This window comes from Dermochelys coriacea, chromosome 2, assembly GCF_009764565.3.
Source record: "Dermochelys coriacea isolate rDerCor1 chromosome 2, rDerCor1.pri.v4, whole genome shotgun sequence".
NCBI lineage: Eukaryota > Metazoa > Chordata > Testudines > Dermochelyidae > Dermochelys > Dermochelys coriacea.
Genome location: NC_050069.1, coordinates 104,818,698 through 104,841,484, shown reverse-complemented (window position 1 = coordinate 104,841,484; position 22,787 = coordinate 104,818,698). Strand labels below are relative to the sequence as shown.

General features: G+C 37.5%; 1 long non-coding RNA gene across 1 annotated transcript in view; it reads right to left on the bottom strand.

Annotated features, from left to right (window-relative positions):
• Nucleotides 1-242: 242 nt before the first annotated feature.
• Nucleotides 243-22,787, bottom strand: part of LOC119851952 — a 24,512-nt gene continuing 1,967 nt past the window's right edge. The window contains exons 2-4 of the long non-coding RNA XR_005291472.2: nt 10,060-10,214; nt 5,163-5,331; nt 243-945 (exon numbers count right to left, since the gene is read on the bottom strand). This is a non-coding gene — a long non-coding RNA (uncharacterized LOC119851952). The remainder of the gene's footprint in view (nt 946-5,162; nt 5,332-10,059; nt 10,215-22,787) is intronic.

Sequence of the window (22,787 nt, the reverse complement as noted above, 5' to 3'; positions counted from 1 at the left end):
GAAGGGATGGAATGAGCAGGGGTGGGGCCTCAGAGAAGGGGCAGGGCAGGGGGCGAGGCAGGGGTGTGCAGTTTTCTGCTATTAGAAAGTGGGCAACTCTACCCATCGCTGGAGCCCTGTCACCCCCCGTCTACTGGAATGACCTCCCAGCCCTGCCTCCCTCCACTCCCCCTGCACCTCCCCTTTTTGACAAAAGTGAGCATTTGTCCCATTTACTCTTGCCAACCGATCAAGACGGCAAGAGCAAATGAAACAAATGCCTCCTTTTGAAAAAAAAAAAAGTTGGATGGCCAGGACAGGGCTTAAAAAAGGAACTGTCCCAGCCAAAACTGGATGTATGGTCACCATAGTCATTGTGCACATCTATGCTCTGAAGCTGTATTATGGTGTAGGCCCATTGTTTTATCTTCCTCTTGTTTTTTTCAAGGGCCAATAATCTGGATCCTTTTTTTCCTCAGATGCAGGATCTGCAAATGCTCCACCCCTATTACTGACTTTTTGATAACTTAAATCCCAGCAGTGCTTGAGAATAAAGATGCCCTGTGTGGTATCTTAACCTTGGAGCTCTGTCAAGTCATTAAAGGGTCAGCAGAAGCCCGATCTGGTGAAGCATTTGTAAGGTGTACTGATGGAGAATGGAGAGAGGCAAACGGGCCTCTTCCCCTGAGAAGTCACCTAATATTTGGGACATATGAAATGCTCTTCTGAAGAAATGGGAGAGAGGAGCAAGTTAGCCAGCCACCTAAAGAGCCAGGTGTGGAATAAAAAGCAACCGAGACCCTCTATACACTTTTGGTAAAGAGAAGAACTCTCCCCTTAAACTATGTCACTTCCCTTAAACAGTGTCACATACAGAATTTTCCCACTTTAGCCAATCTTCTGCTAAAATTCAAGTGAATCCAGGATCTTGGTTTGAACTGGGAGTCATGTCAATGGTAGGAGTGTCTGGAAAACAAGAATTCCATTTTGCAATACATTTAGAAGTTTTGAGATTTCTTTCTGATCTACATCAGAGCAAACCCAAGACCTTTTGAAAATGTTCATGAAAAAAAAAAAAAAAAAGAGAGAGAGACCATGCCCGGAAGAGTCAATAGCCTAGGAGCAGGGGCACTCACCTGAAATGTAGGAAACTCAGGCTCAAGTCCCTGCAGTGCCTAGTTCAGAGCAGGGACTTGGTCCTGGGTCTCCCACATCCATAACAACTATGCTATTGGTTATTCTGGGGTTTCAGTTTCTACAAATCAGGATTTCTGGACCAAAAAAAGATATTTAATCAAAAATACCTGGCCAGCTCTAGTCAATGGTAATGCATCTGGCATATGTGAGATGTGAATAAGATTCTTGAAGCATGCTTGAAAAGGGATTGTAAAAATACATTATGGAGTTCTGTGTTTGTTGTGGATCAGTGGTGTCCAGATCAAATTAGCACAGTTTACAGTAAACATCTTTATTTTTTTTTTTAAATTGCTAACCCTGGAGATTCAGCCTGTGATCTGAGAGCCAAGCTGTTTTTTTTTATGCATACTCACTGCTAACGAACATTCTGCAAGTTGAATTCAGAACCCTGTTACACCTGTGCAGTGGTATTATTGCATAGGTATAACAAAAGCCTAAATTGTCTAAAAACTTCCCTTTGCTGCACTAGTGTAAGCAACAATGGAAGTCCTAGTTTAAACAAGATCTGTACAGCCACTGGTGTCTTTAACACTGTTAGTTAGACTTGCTCTGAGCATATTTAATTGACACAGTGTTAAAAAGGGCTATGTTGATAGTAATGGTGGGAAAATTTTAGAAAATATCCCTATAATATCCCTCCTTCTGTGAAAGAGGGCATAATTTGTCTCTGCAACTGACGTATGGTTAACAATTCTGTTTATAAGTGATATGTAAGAGAACCTAGCTCTATCTTCCAAAGCCATTTTCACAGACTCTTTTCAAAGTAGTACTACATTTTGACACCTGATCCTGAAAATTGCTGAGCACCCTGAAGTTATGTGGGAATTGAAGACATTCAGCACCTTACAAGATCAAGCCTTATAATTTAGCTGTGCTATTTCACAACAGGCTAGAGTTTTGAATATAGGCTTTTACCTGGATATTTTGTTTTTGTAAAAAACAAACAAACCCCACAATATGCTGGTTTCAACTATTTTTAGGCTTTTTAATGAGTACCTGTCTCCATTTCCTTTTTTACATGAAGAGACTGAGTTATTTAACATTAAAAAGCATGTTCTCTGCATGCTAAGCTTAATCGACTCAGTACTCATTATTATAACTGGATTATCATTGGCTCAATGATAATTTTTGAAGGGGTAGCTGCATAAATGCTCTGTCACCTTTTCAAGCCATTAAACACTCTGGGCACCAGCCTCTTAACAGTAATTCTGACTTGTTTATCTCAATTGGGCTTGCAATCCTTCTCTGTACAGGACTTATCTGTATGTACAGTAGATTTGTGGAAACTCTGACATTACATTCCTTCCTGAATTTATCCAAAGCAATATTTTGTGTGGTGTAGGAAAAAAAACATTAACAGATGGGGTATTTCCATCACAAGGTTATGCACCTCAGCCCTTGACTAATAAAATATTCTCCTTAAAAAGCAATTATGCTTTTGCCCATTAAATCTGGACACCTAGAAAAAAAGTTTGTTTCAGATTTACTAGCACTCCATTTTATTTATTTTAAAAGGGCAGGATGGGATGCTTTTCTTGGTTACCCCCACTTATAATTGTCCTTATTGCAATTCCTTCTTTGCAATAATCAAAATACTTGCACCCACCTTATGGAAAATTCCAGTTTAATAAGCACTAATAATCTTTCTACTGAATCTTTAGAACAAACTAGTAGAATTCTATGGCCGGGATATAATTCTCTTTTCAATTCTGTAGCTTGGACTGAAAATTCTGTACGAAGAATCAGCACTATGTATTCAAGTCTATAGCTTTTTAGAATAATTATACAGAAGCCTATTTAATGGCTATTGATTTCACCCTATAAAATTCTCCATAAATTGGTAATTAATTTAATATTTGATAATTTATGTCAAAAAACGCAAGGAGTAATTCATTTAAAGCTTTTCCATTACCCCATGCAATAAAATAAAATAAAAATAAAATGAAAAAAAAGAGATGTTGTACCTCTATCAATGGGAAAATAAGAGAAATATTTTTAAGGCAGTGAGAAGTATTCGTTCTAGAATCTGGCTTGTTCTTCCCTGAGGGAAAAAAAGTTCAACTTTTCTTTTCAACTATTTTGTTTCCCCCTTTCTTTCCTTTCATTTATGGTGCCCTAGACAGTATCCACACATAGCCCGCAGTTCTGGAATGCCAGCCTGGCACTCCAGCACAAAGCAGAGCCAGCAGTGGTATAATCTACTAATGGCTTCTTTTCATTTCAGCCCTCCCTGAGAGACTCAGTGGCAGATTGTAGACTCAATTACTCTCATGTCAGGTGATTATCCTAGGTCTTAATGTAATCTTCCATTCACACATACCATATTTCAATTACGGCAGCTATGAAACAAGCTGTGTATTCAAATCACCAATCACCTTATCACTGCTGAACAATGTCAACTGTAAAAAACGCCAGCTGAAGGCAATTACACATGTGTTGAGAACCGATTATGATTACTCTCTGTGGTATTTGTGATGAGCTGGGGAATGTTCTGAAAATTTAATTTAATGACAATATGCTTGCTGTACAATCCATAATACCTCCTGAATCCAGCATGGGGCTATTAAAACTGATAGGAGCATATTATCACCGAACTGAAAAGCTGGGTTGGGATGGTTGCTGGATGTCTCTACAGGGAATGATAGGTAATTTCTCCACATATTTCTAACGGCTGAGGCAGACAGCTTCCAATTCCAGCTGCACTCTGAAGGTGGTCTCTTCCTCTCCCTCATTCTTTCGCAGAGCTGAGTTAAGGTGTTTTACCATAACCATTGCAGAATAATATGCATGGAAAGGGGATGAAATGGGTGGGAGGGTCTGTTCTTTTACTGACTACATTGCAAAGAGAACTGTTTTCAGTTTGGAACTTTCTTGACCTTATTAAATACTTTTCCTCTTGTTTGGTCACTCTTTCCTCTTTGGGGACTTCATAGTACAAAGGAGATTTAATCAAAGGAGTAATAGATTGCTTCTAGAGGGAAAGGGATCAACAGCCACTTATCATGTCATGCCCTGCCTAAGTGCCTGGGGTACTTGAGCTCCATCAGGGCACTCTATACACCCCCTCAGCACCTCCTGCTATTGTTTCTACTGTTGCTATGCAACAGCCACTGGCAGCACAGCCTAGAAGGCCTATCCTACAAACCCCATGATTGCCAGTGGGTAGCCATTGGGGTTTTTATCTTAAATAAATGATCTAAAGTGCAATAAAACAAAAATAAAATTTAAATTTTATAATGGTCTGACTTGTCTCAGATTACCCCTTCTTTCCAGCAAGTAGCCAGCCTGACTGTCATATTTCTCATCCACCATTCAACTATAAAGGGGAGCACAGCTCTCCTCTTGGCTAATCTTTAACAATGCTACTAGCCAGACTAAAGAAAGAGGTGGGGGGAGGAGGAAGTAAAGCTAAAGCCATTTATTGATTTTAGTCTGTAAGATTTTAGATTACACCTGCAATTCATTTTAGAAAAGCCTGCAAACTCCTCTGCATGGATGAGACACAAAGGTCTCTTGTTTGTTGTCAGTGATAATACTATGCCCAGAAAGACTGCTTTGAGCTGTTTGGCTTCAATGCACTATATATCCCCCTTTTAAGGGCCCTTTAAATACTTATTCCTTGAAACAAAACACATCATCTATGGGTACAAAAATGAAAAATCTAATCAAACCAAAACTGTGATGCCATGAACCTGGATGTAGGAAAAGATGATTCTTTTAATAGGTGTGCACAGAAGAGATTTATCTATCTGTAGTTCCATTTCAGATGCAGAGCATTTATTCTGTAAATGGATTTATTCTTTCAACAGGTTAACCCATTCTGGTAATTTGCCCTTTAGAGTACAAGAAGTTTGTAGTAGATTTATTACTTTAAAGGGTATTTGTTTAACTGGACCACTCCACTATACAAGCATTTTAAACCTTGAAATCGAATAGCCCCCAGATAGCCCACAACTTGAATGTTGTAGAAATTAGACTTGGCTGACCTTTGATTTCAGCTGTTTTGCCATACAATGTTGACTGTCTCAGCTCCATCTCAGCTAAGGTTGTTGTAAAGTCACCAGAATGAAGGCGTATGACTGAATGAATGGTGTTGGGGAAAGGGTATTGTGATTCACAATCCACAGTGTCTCTCTCTTCTTGGGTCCTGCAACACTTTCCCAGGAAGAGCCAAATATCACAGGATTACAAAACGTGAGGCAGAAAATGAAGAATCAAGGATGAGGAAAATGTCAAAGTGAAAAACAATGAAAAACATAGTATAACAAAATTATCAAGATCTTATATAAAAACAAATGCAAAATAATGAAGTAATGTATAATTAGGATAGATGGAGACAAGAGTAAATAGTAGGAGAAGAATATACGTACAGAATATACAGGGTCAGGAAATCCAAGTTAGACCAATTGTACTGAGATTCTCAATATGTGATAGGAGAATGTCTATTAGCATTTTTCAGTCATTTATCTTGATTTATTATATTTACATGATGTTTGTGTAAGGCAACATAGTGATGAGTACTTTTTACAAGTGTATAATATTTTAGCAGCAACTATAGTAATAAATAATAGGGAGGAAAATGGTAAAAAAAAAAAGAAAAATGCAGTAAATGTATAAGGATTCTGCAGCATGAGGCGAGAACCACTGCTCTACAAAAGAAATAAAATGGTTTGTTTTGGCTCTGGATTAGTGCACATCATAGAAACCACTGAGCTGTAAGGGGTTTGAATCTGAACTCAAACTAAAGCTAAAGATTTCAGGGCTCATCTGTTCTTTGCTACCGGAATACAACATCCACATTGTAGAACACGTATGAAGTTCACAAAATGTTTTGCTCATAGGACAGCGTGCTTGTTACATGAGCCAGAAAGACAGTATGTATGCTGATTCATTATATTTATCCGTATTATCCTGAACTCATAGGAAAGTCAAACAGCAAGGCAAAAATTATGAGTCTCCTGATGATCATGAATGTTGACATCAGTGATACTAACATGCATCTTACATGAGGGATCAAGAGTGTAGGGACTTTGGGAGCTCCAGCACTGTTGCCTGATTCTAAAATACTGCCCATTATTGAATGACTAACTTGTGTATCTCAGTAGGGCTACCATTTGATGCAGAGAGCAAGAAAAACATATTGCACTGGGGAGGGAACCCTTATGTTTTGCTCCAAGTTCCGGTTCCTTTTCTATGAATCGCTTCCTCCAGGAAGCCAGTGAGAAGGTTCCCACATCAACCTCCCTCACCTTCCCACCACTGAACACTCACAGAGCATGAAATACCACATGTTAACAGCAGGACAATAGACACAATAGCTCAAAAGTGAATAATTCTGGGCCAAATACTGCTGTTATTATTCAGGAAAAATTTCCACTGATGCATGTATTGATTGAGCAAAGATGCCATAAAATGGTTCACTGATGTTAAAATTGGCCTCATGATTCAAAGCAAAGCATTTTTGGAAAGGTCTTTTCTAGCAACATCACATCCATTTTTTGTTTTAATAATTTGAGAGTCAATGGATAAACAAGTAAAATGTCCAAGGCAATGTAAGACTTATTTACTGTCCTGCAAAATAAAAGTCACTTTACTTATTTCCTCGGTGAAGGGATCAATTTTACCACCTGAGCTCAAACATTGTGCATAGTCATTTTGGATTCTAAACAAATGAGTTACAGAACAGTCTCTCTTAACCTCCTCTATGACCCCAAACTACCACACAATCAAAGGCTAAGCTATTTTCTTGCCTGAATTATATTTCTCCATTCCCCCTTTTGTCCTTCCTCGTGTATAATTCTTAGCCCCAAAAATCAAGCTATCTGATTACAAATTGTGTTACTTTTATTGCCCAAAGCAGCTGTTAATTTTTGCCACAGGTCATACAGGATAAAGCCCTAAAGATCCAGCAGCTTCTTAATTGCATGGTGTACCACTAGCTGTTGCCATATCTCAGAGGAGTTATTGCACCTTGCAGATAATGCCCTTTTCCCCTGCAAGCCATGAAATAGATTTTCCTACAGCGTTGTATTAATTAGACTTCAAGACTCTTTCAAAAATTATAGCTTAAGCTAGTCTTCAAATATTTCAGGAGGTATTACAAAGATTTTGTTAAAATTGAAAGGAAATAAGCTTTAGAAGTTTGGCGGTTTTTCGTTGGTTTTTTTTTTTATTAAAGAAAGCAAAAAGAGAAGGAATAAAACTAACAAAAACCCAACTCGTACATCTTGTCACATTACAATATATAAGTTTTGATAGAATTCCAAGTTAAGTCTGTCAATTCTGATGTTGTAAAAAGTGAGTGAATTGGCACAACCTGTAGAAATCTCAGGAAACGTTTGAAATTTCTTTAGCTGGCTGTATATCAAGCATAGAGTGAAAAAAGGAAAGGGAAGGAAACTAGAAAAGAAGGGCAAAAGGCGAAATGGTTTGTGTCCATTTAAGAAAAAAATCAATAATAGCATAAAATTGATTTAGTGCTTGTCATAAAACATAAGTAAGTGCTGGAAAATAGAGAAAATTGAGTCTCAATTTAATCTGCACAAAAGCCACACTGTACTGATGAAGTGATCTGAGGCGAGAGCTACATAAAACCTAAAGACAGATACTTAATTGTCATATTAAAGACTCTTTTCTGCCTGCTGGAGTCGAGGGGTAGCATCCATTAATCATGTGGATAAGGGGCATTGAAATCAAATCTCAATTAAAATCTGTTCAATAACGTCTTTAATATGTTTTTCAAGCATTAATTTTTTCCCATCAATTCCATATCCCATAAATCAGATATGTTGCAGTGCATGTAATAGTTTATGGAGGAGAGGATTATGGTTTTATGAAGTTAATGCAGCAGAACCATTTAATTTACACAAGCTAAAGTTTTATGTCTGTTGCTCATTTCTAAACTAAAACTTTTTTTTTAAATTTCTGTTATATACATGCTTGACTTGACTTATTCTCAAAGGTGGCTGCTAAAGAAATTGCACTTTTGGTCTTCAGCAAAAGTGAGGTTTTGGGGGTGGATTTCTGAATAAAATCTCCCCCAGAAGGAAACAATTTGTGGTGCCACTGCTATGCAATATCTGGTGGCAATAGAGCATGCAGGGTCTGCACATTGGATGTCTCTTTTTGTTTTAAAGACACTGACAAACATTTAAGATTGCTTTCAGGTAGGACTAGCAACAAATTTTGGATGAGGTGTAAAACTGATGTCTGACCACTGGAGGATAATAAAGAACTCATAGTGCTTCTGCAGCAGTGGGTGTGCTAACCCTTATGTCCTGGCCTAATTCCAGTTTCAGTAATTACATGCTTCACCTAAATTTCCCGGGCAGTTTCATTTGTCTACATTCTTCTTCTTCATTTCCTGTCATAAGTTGTTGCACAGTGTTGATGTGCACGGTTATAAAGCTGCCATGTACTACCCTAGAGACAGCTGCATATTAGTGGTGGTGGGGAGTGATTCCTGGATATTATATAGTGCTCAAATCTACCCCTATTAATTTAAGTGATGGAGGATTAGGATTGTAGTTTTTAAAGTGCTTGAGACCACTAGATATGTGAGGCACTATGCAAATGTAAGATATTAGTATTAATCATCCTTCTCCTTATTGTTGGTAAACAGTTTGCTTCAGCCAAGTGCTATGGCCATGTACTAAGTTAACCAGTTAGCTAAACTCCTGCTATCTGCAGGCTGGAGTTTCTGTGTGTGCTCATCCTACACCATATGACAGTGGAGACTAGGACCCTAAGAGTAAAAAGTGATAGGTCTGGCAGTTGATGCCCTAGGCCGGTGGCCCCGCCAGATCTGTGCTGGCTTGTTTCAGCAAGGATAGCTCAAGAATAGTTCTCCTATCAGTAGTTCCCCTAATAAAGAAACTTATGGGCCTCCAGCTGTTCCTCACAAGTCCCACTGGTGTAATTTGGACTACCCATATAAATAAGGGCTGCAGAACTGGTCTTGAAGCTTGTTTGGTAGGTGAATGGTTTTTCTGTGGCTAAATGAGGCAGATGTTCCTACTCAGCAGTGCTAAATACATTTTCCAGCACATTGATTTTTTTCATTGTTCCTAATTTTTAAATCTTATGTTTCTTTCTCAAAATGTGTCTTTTGGCTAATATCGAGTGAGCCTTATGGCACTCATGCCAAGGTCCTCTGGTGCACTGACATACACCTCCCACTGAAGTCAATGACAAAAATGCTGTTGGCTGCAGTAGAACAGGTGCAAAACCATAGATTCATAACAACTAGGGGGTTGACTCTTGAGATGTAGCCCAGAAGGGGACAAAAATGAAATTAAGCCATCTTTGTTCCTCCCAAATTCTTGACCTCGCCCTCAGAATAAGTTACAGCCCCATGGCTATAAATTACCCCTACTCTTGGTTTTGAAGGTCCCCCAAAGGGTTGCCCTTCAGAACAGCCATAGAGGAGAACACTCCAGCAGTATTGTTTCCTTACCCAACATGCCAACTCATTTCCTAGACCATTCACGCACCAAAGCCATGTGCCAGAGGCCCTGGGGAAGAGGAGGGCAATGTAAGGCCTTTCTGCCTTATACCACATGGAGAAGCTCTCTCTCTCTCTCTCCACACACACACACACACACACACACACACACAGGTAAATCTTCCTGTAAAGCTGGCCTTGTGAACCATTATGAAGCTGCCCCCATAACAGAGCCACAGTAAGGCTCAGAATCAGGATCAGAATGTCTAAGAAATTGATTTAAAATAAAAATCCATTTAAATAAAAATAATGACATGTCTTATATGTTAATTAGGCAGTGGTGGTTAAACAAGCAAACAAAAGTTAGGGCAAAAAAGAACAAGACAAAAAATACTAAAAATATGATGATGCTCTTATATAAATCAATGGAGAAACCTCACCTGGAATAGACTGCATTCACTTCTGGTCATCTGATCCCAAAGAAGGTATAGCAGAAACAGCAGAGGTTCAGAGACAGGCATCAGAACTGATTAGCAGCATGGACTTATTCCATTTGTAGAAAGACTAACTTGCTGGCACTGTTTAATTCAGAAAGCTGATAAATAAAAGGGACATAGAATTGGCATACAAAATAATCAATTCTATAAAGAAAATCAGCTGAGTTCTCCTGTTAACTAGTTCTTATAATACAAGAGTAAAAGTGCAATTGAAAGTCACAAATATTAAAGTGTTTAGAAAGAATATACTTTTAATGAAATGTACAGTCAACCTGTGGAACTCATTGCCAAAAATATCATTGAATCCAAAAGCTTAGTCAAGTTAGAAAAAAGACTGGAGATTTATCTCAATCATAAAAACATCCACAGTTATATTAGATAGGATAAAACATTTTTCGAGGGACTAGAGCATTAACTGACAAGGTCTAGAAGGACAAGATGGATGAGGCAATATCTTTTATTGGACCAACTTCTGTTAGTGAAACAAACAAGTTTTCAAGCTTACACAGAGCTTGAAAACTTGTCTCTCTTACCAACAGAAGTTGGTCCAACAGAAGATATTACCTTATTCATCTTTCAGAATAGCAGCCGTGTTAGTCTGTATTCGCAAAAAGAAAAGGAGTACTTGTGACACCTTAGTTTCTAAGACACTAAGGTGCCACAAGTACTCCTTTTCTTTTTGTTTATTTATCTTGTCTCTCTAATATGCAGGGTTCAACACAGCTACAACAACATAGCAAACAAGTGCAAACTTATCCTTTGAACAGGTTATGCCACTCTATGTTTTGTGCAGTCCTCTGGAGCATCTGGTACTGGCTGCTCTCAGAGGCAGGATAGAATCATAGAAATTTAGGGCTGATGGGACCTTGATACTGGGTTATATGGAGCACTGATCTGATCTACTGTGGCAGTTCCTCTGTCCCTATGTTATAGTTGTGTGGGGCAGTCTCTTATGAGATATTACACAGTTCTGATGCATATGTTAAATGATAGCTCACATTAATAATAAAAAAAATCCATTGGCTTTCTTACATTGAATAGTTCCCATTCTAAAATAATATTTTTGTGTTGTAGTTTTTCCTTCATGTCATTTAGTAGTTTTATTTTTCCTTCCATTTGATCTGACATTTTTAGATGAAGGGGGAAAACAGGCAGGATTTCCAGAAAGACCAATGGCATATGACACAGGCATATAGTATTAGTCACAGTGACAACTGCAGCCTACTTAGTAAGATGGTCCTTAGTAGCTCTGCTCCGAGTATATCCAAGATTCTAGCTCCATTTGTAAATGGCACTGCCCCTTCTCTTGACTCCCCACCCAGGCAGTGTTTAAACTGAGTAATTTGCATAAAGAGGGGAAAGCAGATTCTCCATGAAAAAAAATCAAGTCATTTGGTGCATTATCACAAATACAAAATATTTGCTCTTCAGAAATATCCATGAGCCACGGATAAGAAAAAAACATCCTTGGCAGCAATGGATTGGCAATATCTACAGTAAAAGGAGGATGTTCTCCACCAGAGAAAAAGAATTCTCCTTGACTCCTGGTCCCGCTTTCAATTAAAACACAGCATTCTTCCTACTTGGTTGCCTGCATTATAACTTTCCTTATCTTCCCACTATTCTCTTGGAAGATGCTTCAAATCCTCAGTGCAAGTGACCTTCTCTCTCTCACCCCAAGACCTAGTGTTTCCTTCAATAAACTAAACACTTTGGAACACTGAGAATCTATCAAACTGAAACCCCTTTTTATCAGTCCGAGACTTATTCCCCATACATATATTGGGAAATATTCCTGGGACTGATAACTGTCAAAACAGAACATCTTTAAGTTCTCCCATTATAGCACCTCTTGTGAAGCCAGCCAAAAAGATTCTCTAGTTTTAGTTTCTGAAACCAGCACCATGACACACCACAACAAAAGGGAGCAGCATTTTCTTTGTCTCCTTTCAACAAAATCTCACTGGCATTCACTGCAGTAAAACCAATCACAATGGAATCATTTTATATGTCTGTGACTCTCAACTATAGTTCCCCAAGCCACTGTTCCAAATTAGCAGGAGTTAAGCATCCATTGATGGAGACTTAAAGTAAAGTGTTACCCAATGGACTCCCACTATAATCACTGCATTATTCAGAATGTACAGAGATTTTCATAAGAGCTGCAACAAACTTAATACATTCCGATCTTTGACAGCAGTATTTGAGCTGTGTAGATATTTCTGTTTTCTTGTAATGGTATCTGTTATGGTGACAGTTTAACACCAACAGATTCCAATATCTTATATAGGCTTCCACAAAAGATGACTTTTTAAAAACTTTTAATTAATATATTCTTTAATTTTTTCAGTTGAAGTCACGGAAGCCTTAATTAGATGCAAACTGATTCCTTCAAACCTTTCAGGTGACAATACAGGCTTGAATGGAACACATTTTCACACAGCCCTTGTTTTCATGCAAAAGACTCAACTCCCATGAGTGAGCCAATTATAAATTATAGTGTAGGTGAACTCGTTCTCTCCCATTCACTGGAGCTGATTCTGTGTCATTAATGTTACTGTGCTGATATATTAGAAAGGAAAAAAAGGTTTTTCATATCTCATTAACATTACAGAGAAGTGAAACAAATTCTATGATGAATGAGTGCTACACACATGGAGCTAATTCAATTTCCTACATTTTAATAAGTCATTGCAAACAAACAAACAAACAAACAAAAAAGCAAGAGCTATATCCACCACCAAAAGGCTTGCTAATCCTTTGTGGTGTTGCATTGACCTCATTGGCACAGACTTGCTATTGGCCAAGATTCCACCACTGTTAGGATAATTTAGTGTTAAATGTGCCAAAAATCTATCTTTAGAGATCTCAACTTATCACCCAAATGTTGAACAGTGGCACTAGAACAGCAGAGTGTGTCTTGCACTATGCATCTATGAAGACAGAGGCTTAGATCTCTATAAAAGAGCTATGATTTACAGGAAACATGCTGTGAAGGAAATATTAGCCTCTCATATCTGTTTACAGTTCCTCATCCAATAAAGAATCATCTAATCTTGGCTAGGTGGGTGAGGAATGTTGGATGTTGTTATATTCAGTGCAGTCATACTTTCTTCTTGCAAAGTGTAAAAAGTCATCAAACTTGAAGGCTAACCATATCAGTCTTTGTACAGTTACTGTAGGAAACTATTGTTCCTTATATCCTACTGGCACAAACATGAATCCACAGCACATTTTCCCTCTCTATAAACAAAAACATATATCATACACATACTGCAGGCCAGATCCTTTGCACTGAGCAAATGACATTAAGTTCAGGTGAGGAGGTGGGGAATAAAGTTGTTCTTTGCCACCCCTCTAATCCTTAGCGGTCTGACAGTCAGTCCAGAGCCTGGTATAAATTAGAGTAGCCTGAATGCTGCTCTAACTTACATTAGAGAGACCAGATAGGTGAGGAAATATCTTTTATTGGACCAACTTCTGCTGGTGAAAAATACTACTTTTTGAGCCAGACAGAGCTCTTCTTCAGGTCTGAAGTTGGTTCAGTAAAAGATATTTCTTCACCCACCTCATCTCTCTAATATCCTGGGACCTTCTCAAATATCGGACATTTGGTTAAATAAAACTATTATTGTTTACTCAGTCTGCACAATATTCAGTCCAGCCCAGTTTATGTCATTGCAAGAACCTTAATTTATGTTATCTTCACATTCTTTTAAGAGTATTGCATAGATACAATAGCAGGATCCAGCTATCCTTAGTTACACAAGTACTCCTTCGACATGCACATACTCCTAACTACTTCAGCTTAACGAATGGTGCGAGTAAGAATTACTCATGTGAGAAATGGTTTGCAGAACTGGGACCTTGACCTTTAATGTTGAATTAGTTAATGTATGTATATAGCTAATTAAATAAAGTGTAGGTTCTAAATTGTGTGTGGGTGTTTTTGTATATATTTTATATACATCTCTGTACACACTAACAGTTATGTAACTATTAGTATGCATACATTAGAATATATAATATTGTTTGTGGGTCATGTTTGTAAAGTGCCTTGAAGATGTAAAGTGCTATATAAATGCTACATTATATTGTTACACTACAGTTATATTTTACTATTTCAAAATGATTCTTTTATGTCTCTACAATGTAGCACTTTTGTGTAAGACTACAGAGTGACTTCTACTGTTTCTCAAGTATTCTGTTCAGTAGAATGGAGCACCAAGGAAATGTAGTGCAAACATCCAAAGCTTTAAGATTTAAGATTCATGTATTGATACATGTAACCATTGCTACATGAAAAAGCACAGCAGTGGCCAGCTTGTCTCTTTAGTTTTATATCCCAGCATTGAGAAGTTGCTGTTAGATGAGAAGAGGCATAGTTTCTAATATTTTTCCCAGTCATGTGGTCATCAGGGTTCAACTGAACCTAGCAGAAACAGAGCTAGGGAATTCTATACAAGTGCATGTACAGAACACACTTTGTTTTATTTATAGGAATGCTTTGTCAAGATAAACATACCTTACAAATCCAGAACAAACAAGTATTCTCCAGAAAACAGACTATAAAACTGTTGTTTTTCAGAGCTTTATCCTTTTTATAACGGTGTTTCCTTTTTGCAGGACTCAACTCTGCTAAGCTCCCTGCTACAATATCTCAGCTTGTTCTATTTGACGGCTGTTCCCCTGTCATCACTCATTTTCAGTGGGCAAGGGGGAGCAATTGCTGGGCATCAAATCATCATCAAGTAAACCAGCCTTGACACTAGTTAAAAAGGGAGATGGATGGTCAGTTGGCTTCCACGGAAAATATTCTCCTAAGTATCCTAGGAAGGTCCCTTGATACCAGACTAGTGCCTTTTTTATTATTTTTTTTATGGGACAGTGCAATCACCCATATTTCTTCTGGGTCATGGTTTGATGGCAGATTTTCTCAGGGGAGGAGCACAAGAGGTTAGGTGAGTAGGGTCCTCATTCAACAATTAAAGTAACAGAAATAAAAGCTGTGAAGAAAGCAGTTTCCTTGCACTTGTATTCTTTGCCTGTAATTGGCAGTGCAAACCTTTTCACATTCATGTAGTATTAGGAATTCAAAATTTAAGTTGAAATGCAACAACCCTCACAACCCCTGCCTCCCCACCCTGCATTAAATTTATTGTACTTTGAAATCAGAGAACAAAATTCACAATAAATTAAAATACTCTGAAAATTCAAATTAAACACTGATCTCTTTCATGGTTCACTTAGCATTTAGGGTTGATCCGGTGAGAAGCTATGCACCTGAGCATTTTGTAGGACTGGTCTCAGTGAAAGGGAACAGCTGATAACATGGGTTTGAGTCCTACCAAGATCTCTACAATACAGCTCTGATCCTGCAATAGACTCCATGTGGACAGTCACATGGCTTCTGCTGAGTCAATGGGGCTCTCAAAAGGCACAGGAGCTCAAAGTGTGCAGTCAATTGCAGAATCAGTATCTAGATTACCAGCTAAACAGCATCATTCAATTGGGAAGAAAGAAAGCTTTTATCCAGTTAATCCTAAATTTAAAAAAAATATCGAAAAAAGTCAACAACTTAGAAATGTATTATAACAACTGACACTCGGACGTCAGATACTTTTAAATCCCTGCAGAAGCTAAAAGCTGTTCACCTTACTCTGGTGAGTAGTCCCATTGAAGTGGAGTAAAGCAAGCAGTATCTGGCTCCTAGCCTGCTACACTAGCTACAGGAAAATGTTATGAACATTTCATGTCTCTAGACATGTAATAAATACATAATAAGTAACAGCAGGTCTACTTAACTTACTTTTTAAAGTGATGTTACTGTAGGAGGAAAAGGAAAAGACATAACTTTTAGTTGCACAGCTTTTTGTAGCATATTTAGGCAATGTACTTTCTACTGATCCAGATTCTCAACTGGTGTAAATTAGATTAGCTCCACTGAAATCCATTAAGCTGATGAGGATCTGAGTCTAATATATTTTTTAAAAAATAATATTTTGTTAGAAGTACAACAATTGGGTAAATTCTTTATTATTAAACAAGAATCTAATTCATTGATGAATGCACATATGCATTTCTCATCACTTATTACACCTGAATGTTTAGTAAAAATGATTTAAATTATATAAGAATTAAAGCTGACTGGAAAACAGAATAAAAATTGTCATGTTCATTTTTTAATGAAGGTGTCATTCTTGTCAAAAATATCCAACCATCTCTAATTAGAATTTACTCAAATTTTTGTCTCAAATCTCAAAATAATCTTAACATTGATTCTGAAATTAAAAAATATTGTTACTATTTTTGTGTTATTTTCCACTTTCATAATCTTCTGAACATCTTGATTTTGGCCAGAACCAGATCCAAAGGGACAAAACACTATGTGAAACACTATGTTCACACAATATTTATGGCCTGACAAAAATTTGGGATTATTGGAAATCTCACAAAACAGACAAAAAAATCCCATAAAGTGAGGCTGATTTTTGCCTGCTACTAATCACTTTTGCTCTCCTAGTCTGTTTGCTGCATCCACCTGCCTCTCATTTTATACTTAAATTGTAAGCTCTTTGAATCAACCACCATCTTGTTATATGTTTGCACAGAACTTAATGCATTCGCATCCCAATCTCTGACGAAGGCTTCTACGTATTTTTGCAATACAAATAATTAATTAACAATACATAAAAGTGGCTTTGATAAATTCATAAAAGCTGCAGACAGAAGCATCATCTTTCTGAGATTCATTTAGCATAATGGGCTCCTGCTAAAATAAATAGAACTTTGGGGATTAACTCCCCTGGAGCCGGAGCAGGCCCTACAAAACATGCTGTCCGGGGCAATATCCCTCATCAGGCAAAACTCCTACTTAATTCAATATTTTACCTGAATAAAGAGTTAAGACTGGCCCTTGTTCTGCTTCTTCATATTAAAATGATTATGATAATAAAACAATAATGTTCTTTAATCACAGTATACAGGAATCAATCCTTCAAGGTTATGAACTCTCCTAGGAAGGACTGAGCAGATGCAACTCCAATCAGCTGTAGCTCACGAAAGCTTATGCTCAAATAAATTTGTTAGTCTCTAAGGTGCCGCAAGTACTCCTTTTCTTTTTAATCAAAAAGTAAAGTTAGCCAGTAAAGTTAACTGAATGGAGTACAGAGTACTCAGCATTCCACACATAGTCTCAGCACCTTACATGATCATGTGTTTAAAAAAAAATGTAAAATGCAGCAAGATCCTAGCTGAGGAGGAAAAAAAAGCTAAAAATCAGCCACTGACAGATTGATTGAGGAAGTGGCATAATGTAGTTGAGTGCCTTCTGATTTTAATTCACATGATGCTGTTTATTACCCCTAGGGATAAGAAGTACTATTTTAAATCCCTTTTAGCACTATTTATTTAAAACATATTTTACTAGGATATGACCCACGTTTAAACAACTCAAATAATGTGGTCTCCCAGGAGAGTCCTGCGGTTATATGCTTGTAGAAAATAGAAGAAATAAAACAGAATTCTAATAATTAATCTAATAGTATTTAGCCAGAAGATTTTAAAATAAAGCCTTTAATTTAGGAAATAATTCAAGAGAGTGGTTTATATGTTAAGATTCAAACAAAATAGATGTGATCATCTCATTTTAATAATTAACAATTATTAAAACATTTTAAAATAAAATCACTTTGAAATGAATGCATATTCAGTGTTGCATGGCATGAGATTTTCTGTAGATGTCCAGTGCGATAAGACTTCAACAAATTTATTCATTGGTGATACATAAAAATGATGTGTAACTATAAGACATTTGGCATTTTACAAAAAAAATAATTTTAATTATATAAGAGGGGGAATAATCCTGAGCTTTTAAATTGCTTGATTCAGAAATCATTTGATACTTGTGTTGCTGTCAAACATACTGTAGTTTTATAGGTTTGATACTTCTTGTTCACTAAGGATTTTTCAGTCCTTACATGGGGTGTAACTGCTATTTTTTTGAAATGCAAAAAGGAGCTTTAGCAATTTTTCTGCTCAAATTACACAGACTTTGCCCAGTTGATGTGGAGATTGTATGTGACCAAAATAAACAAAGATATCACACGGAGGAACTGAGCCTTGTTCACAAGATTAATATTCATGCTTATTTGCGGATATATGAATATTTAACCATAATCAAATGATATGGATTTGTTCTTGAAAAATGCTTCCTTTCAGCCCCTAACACAGAGGTACACAAGAACCTGGCTTGTAATCTTCATAATTAGGTCTGGACCCTACATTAAAGAATTCAGTTAGGAAGCTTTTGCTATACTTGCATCTGGAAACCCCCAAATCATCCAGTGCAGCATTTTAAGGTGCTTTGCTGAATCAAAGCCTAAACCTCCAGTCTTCTACCAGTAGGCTTGGAAGGATTAGATTTTTGTTGGTAAACATTAATTTCAGCATACACACAAACCAATGAAAAAATATTTCCATTGATATAAAAATGTACAGATAAGTAAGAAAAATACCACTTGAGAACTTTAGAGTTAGATTTAAGAATAATTATGTTGCATATTTGACCTACGATGTTGACCATCTGTGTTTTAATGGTTATAAAGCTCTCTTTTTGATTATCAACATATATTGTCATTAAATAATTGTCTGAGCCCCAATTATCTATTCCTCCATAATTTCCAACAATGGTGAAAACTTTCAATCACTAAATAAGAAAATGCTTAAAATAGACATTGATATTACCCATCAAAATCATAAAAAAACCCTTGGAATTCTGCCAGGACAATCTATCAATCTCTACGGGATATTTCAGCCACAACGAACTTTATTTAACCGGGAGTTATTTGAGCATGAAGTCTCTCTAATTATCTATCTAGAAGTTTTAGTTTGTTTCCTTAGGTCACCATTGTAGACAAACATCAAAGAGCCTTTGATGATCAGGTAGGATCTGTCAAAGCCCCCCTCTTTCTAGTTCTATTTACATTCTGTAAGTAGAAGTACAATATGCATGCATATGACCCCCCCCAAAACCCACCAGAATATCATCATCTACATAGATTGTAAGCTCCTTGGAGGAGGAACCATCTGTGTGTTTGCACAGCACTTAGCATGCTGGCATCCTGGTCCACATCTGCGGCTCATAGGTATTAGAGCAAAACCAATAGAAATAATAATTTGACATTTGAATAACCGTGGCACCCAGTCGTCTTAATCAGGATCAGGACCACACATGCATTGAACAGACACATAATAAGGGACAGTTCAAACTACAAGAAGGACATAATTTAAGAAGAAAAGTGACATACAAAGGGAGGGGAAAAAGGGAAGTAGTCAAATACATGCATTTTATTAACTATTTTTGCTTTTTTTGATTATTATAAAGAGATAAATGCATAAGTCAGTCATTCCAAGTAGCTACTCAAACTATCCATTAATTAATATACATTGTCAAAATATTCTATAAAATATTCAGAATAATTCTGCAATATAGTATGATTTATCAACTTCTTCTCTTACCCTTACTGAATAAAGCTGCAAGAGTATATGCTTCTCTCAGTGAATGTGAATAGCTGTGTCATGTTTCTAGTGACTACCACTGCAATTTCACTGAGTCGGTAGGACTCTGGAAATGGCTTCCTTTCCATTTTTAAGGTATGCATAATTTCTTTTTTGTCTTTACAGTAGCAGAGTAAAACAAGTGTTGAAAATCAGAAAAGAAGGCAGCATTTTCTTGGAACCTTATGAAATTACTGACAGACTGAATCATCAAGAGGAATGAATATCACTGTTGGAACATTGAGAGATGCTCTATTGTTTTATAGGAAAAATGTCTGAAATGGGACACAAGGGCCTTCAGACACTAAATAATGACAAACTGACATGTTTTTAAACACGCGGAGGTGTATGTACTTCTGGGATTTATGTTCTCTGCTTTGGCTTTTATCCCTTTTTCTGACAAGTAGCTTTAACAAGATTTTGTCCCATTGTCATCCAGAAAGCTGTCTTATCTTTTGTCTGATTCTCTTCTCACTTGCATCCTGATAAATTAGGAGTCAAGAAAGCCAAAGGAGTTAAACTAGTGTAAAACTGTGGATGAGAGAATGAATGAGCCCTTTTATGTAGTTTGATATTTTAGCCAAAGTATTATAGGTGTTCTTTATATGAAGGCTATAGCAATTTCTACCCACTGAGCCTGATTCTTCCCTCCCTTTTACTGGTTTTTTTATTAAGTCTATTGAACAGTAGAGTCACTGTAATTTACACCAACATAAGTGAGTTCAGAATCAAGCCTCAAGTGCTATTTTGTTCTGTGACTGACTGTAATTCCATTGTCCTTGTATTCTTGTAGTGCTGTGCTTCTGGAAAAAGAGTAGAAAAGCCTCCTCTTGCTGCAGACACAAGAGCTTAACCTGCAAGTGTCATCTAATTTGGGGGAACCCGTGCTGCTAACTAGTGCACTAACACATATTGTCGTAGGCCTGATTCTGAAGCCATTCAAGTCAATGAGAGTTTTCTTATTAATTCAATGGATACAAAATTGAGTCCTATGTATAAAATAGAAAAATATGTTATGATGTTAGTGGAACAGTAGCAACAAGAAAAGTAACAGATTAAGGCCCTTAAAAATTTGATCAACCTAGCTATGTCGCTCAGGAGGCATGAAAAATTCACAACGAAAGTACCATAGTTATTATGACCTAACACATCTAGGTTGCTGGATGAATTTTTCCTTCAACTTCATTACTGTTGTTTGGAGATGAGGACTACAGTCACAGACAATGTCCTTCTGTTGCTGGAGGACGCACCTACACTTCAGTCACACTGCAGTGCGCAGACTGTACAGATGGCTTTAGAATTGCTACACAACTAAAATGTAGAATTACTTTGAAAGTCTTTGTCCCTTTCCATGCATTTGTCTGCTTGGCAGGACTTCCATACTCACAGATAATGGGTGTAATTTCCTTCTTGAACTCAGTGGAACGTTTGATATTGGTTCAATGGGAGCAGGACAGTAAGAATAAGGGCAAAACAGTTCTTAGCACTAAATATGGCTGCTCAGGAGATTAAAGGGAGCAGAGAACACCCTCAGCACACCACCAGCATGTCTGTGCTGCCCAGATTGCAGTTCTGAGTGCAGAGGATAGCCGGGGTCATGCATTTGATACTCACTACTATGAGCAAATGGATGGAGCCAAAGATCCATCCCCACATTCCAGTGTGCTGGCCAGCAAGACAGGCTGGGCATGAGGAGGGCAGCAGGCAATGCCTCAAAGTAAACTACTCCCCCAGCATAACCTAGAGATCTGGGGAAGAACTGTGCGTCACTGAGCTACATTTCCTTCCCGGAACTCACCCTGGAGCAGCATAGCTATGAACAACCCTATTCCCAGGGCTGAGCCTAAATTATAGCTTTCCTTCAACAAATTTGAATGATGTGTTGACATTAGCATGACATCCTAAACCACCTGAGCTGAGTTCAGTGATGTTCTGACTGACAGCTGGCAACTTGTGCTCAGTGTTCCATTTTGAAACAGTTTACATCTCTCTCTTTTTAAAATTTGAATTTCAGATTGTCAAACATCTCATTCAGATTACAGAACACCACAACATGCCCAAGCATTTTAGATGAGAAGCATAATTTTGGGTGTAAGTTTTACCAAATGTTTTTCATTGGATTCCTTTTGGATTCTGTCTTGTGCCCCTCCCCACTCTTTTCAAGGAAACAAACAAAACTAATAAGGTCAAATATCCAAAGGAGCTTTAATATGACCTCAATTTCATGTACACAAAGTTGCATGTCCTTTTTTGAGCACTGATGCCTATGCACATGTATGATAGATTCCAGCTCCTTCCTGAGCAGATGATAGAACTAACACAAATAAATACACCCCCTTTGAACAAATAGATTTGCATATATAGGAAGATTATCAAAGACAATTGGATGCCTAAATTCCCATTAACTCTCAACAGGAGTTATGTGCCCGATTACTACTTGTGCCTTTGAAAATCTCCCCCAAATATTATGCTACCCATAAATTCAGGTGTTGGAATCTGCCTACTCTGCAAGTAGGTGCTAATCATCAGAGTGCTCACACAGATGTCTGAGTTCACTAAGTTGTGAATGCACAAAATTGAAAACTTGCCTCTAAAAAGACTATGGTTTTCAATGGGAGCCACTCTTCCACATTCAAGGACAGAATTTGACCTCAGAGGTGAAATCCTGGCCCCACTGAAGTCAATGGCAAAATTCCCACCGATTTACATGTGGCCAGTAATTTTCAATATATATGCACATCCTCTTTCCTATGGATCTTTTATATGTTTGAAGCGTGTATACTCAGTACAGTTTTCTATTATTTGGATCAGTACTATACCCACGCATAAATTTAAGAAGCACCCAAGTTACCAGGCTATCCAAATATAATCAGGGCATGGGGATAATATTTGTTTGGATTATTTAACCTAAGATAGTCATGCAGTAGCCAGGCCAGTTAGCTACTTGTGAGTATTCCACCAATAACTGTCTTTCACAGCTACATTCATGAACTGTATGTTGGGTACCAGGAACTCCAGCGTGACTTATGTCATTACAGGAACTAGCACTTCTAAAGACATATTTTTAAGAAAGATATTAGCCAAGTTCAACACATTCATATGATGGTATGATC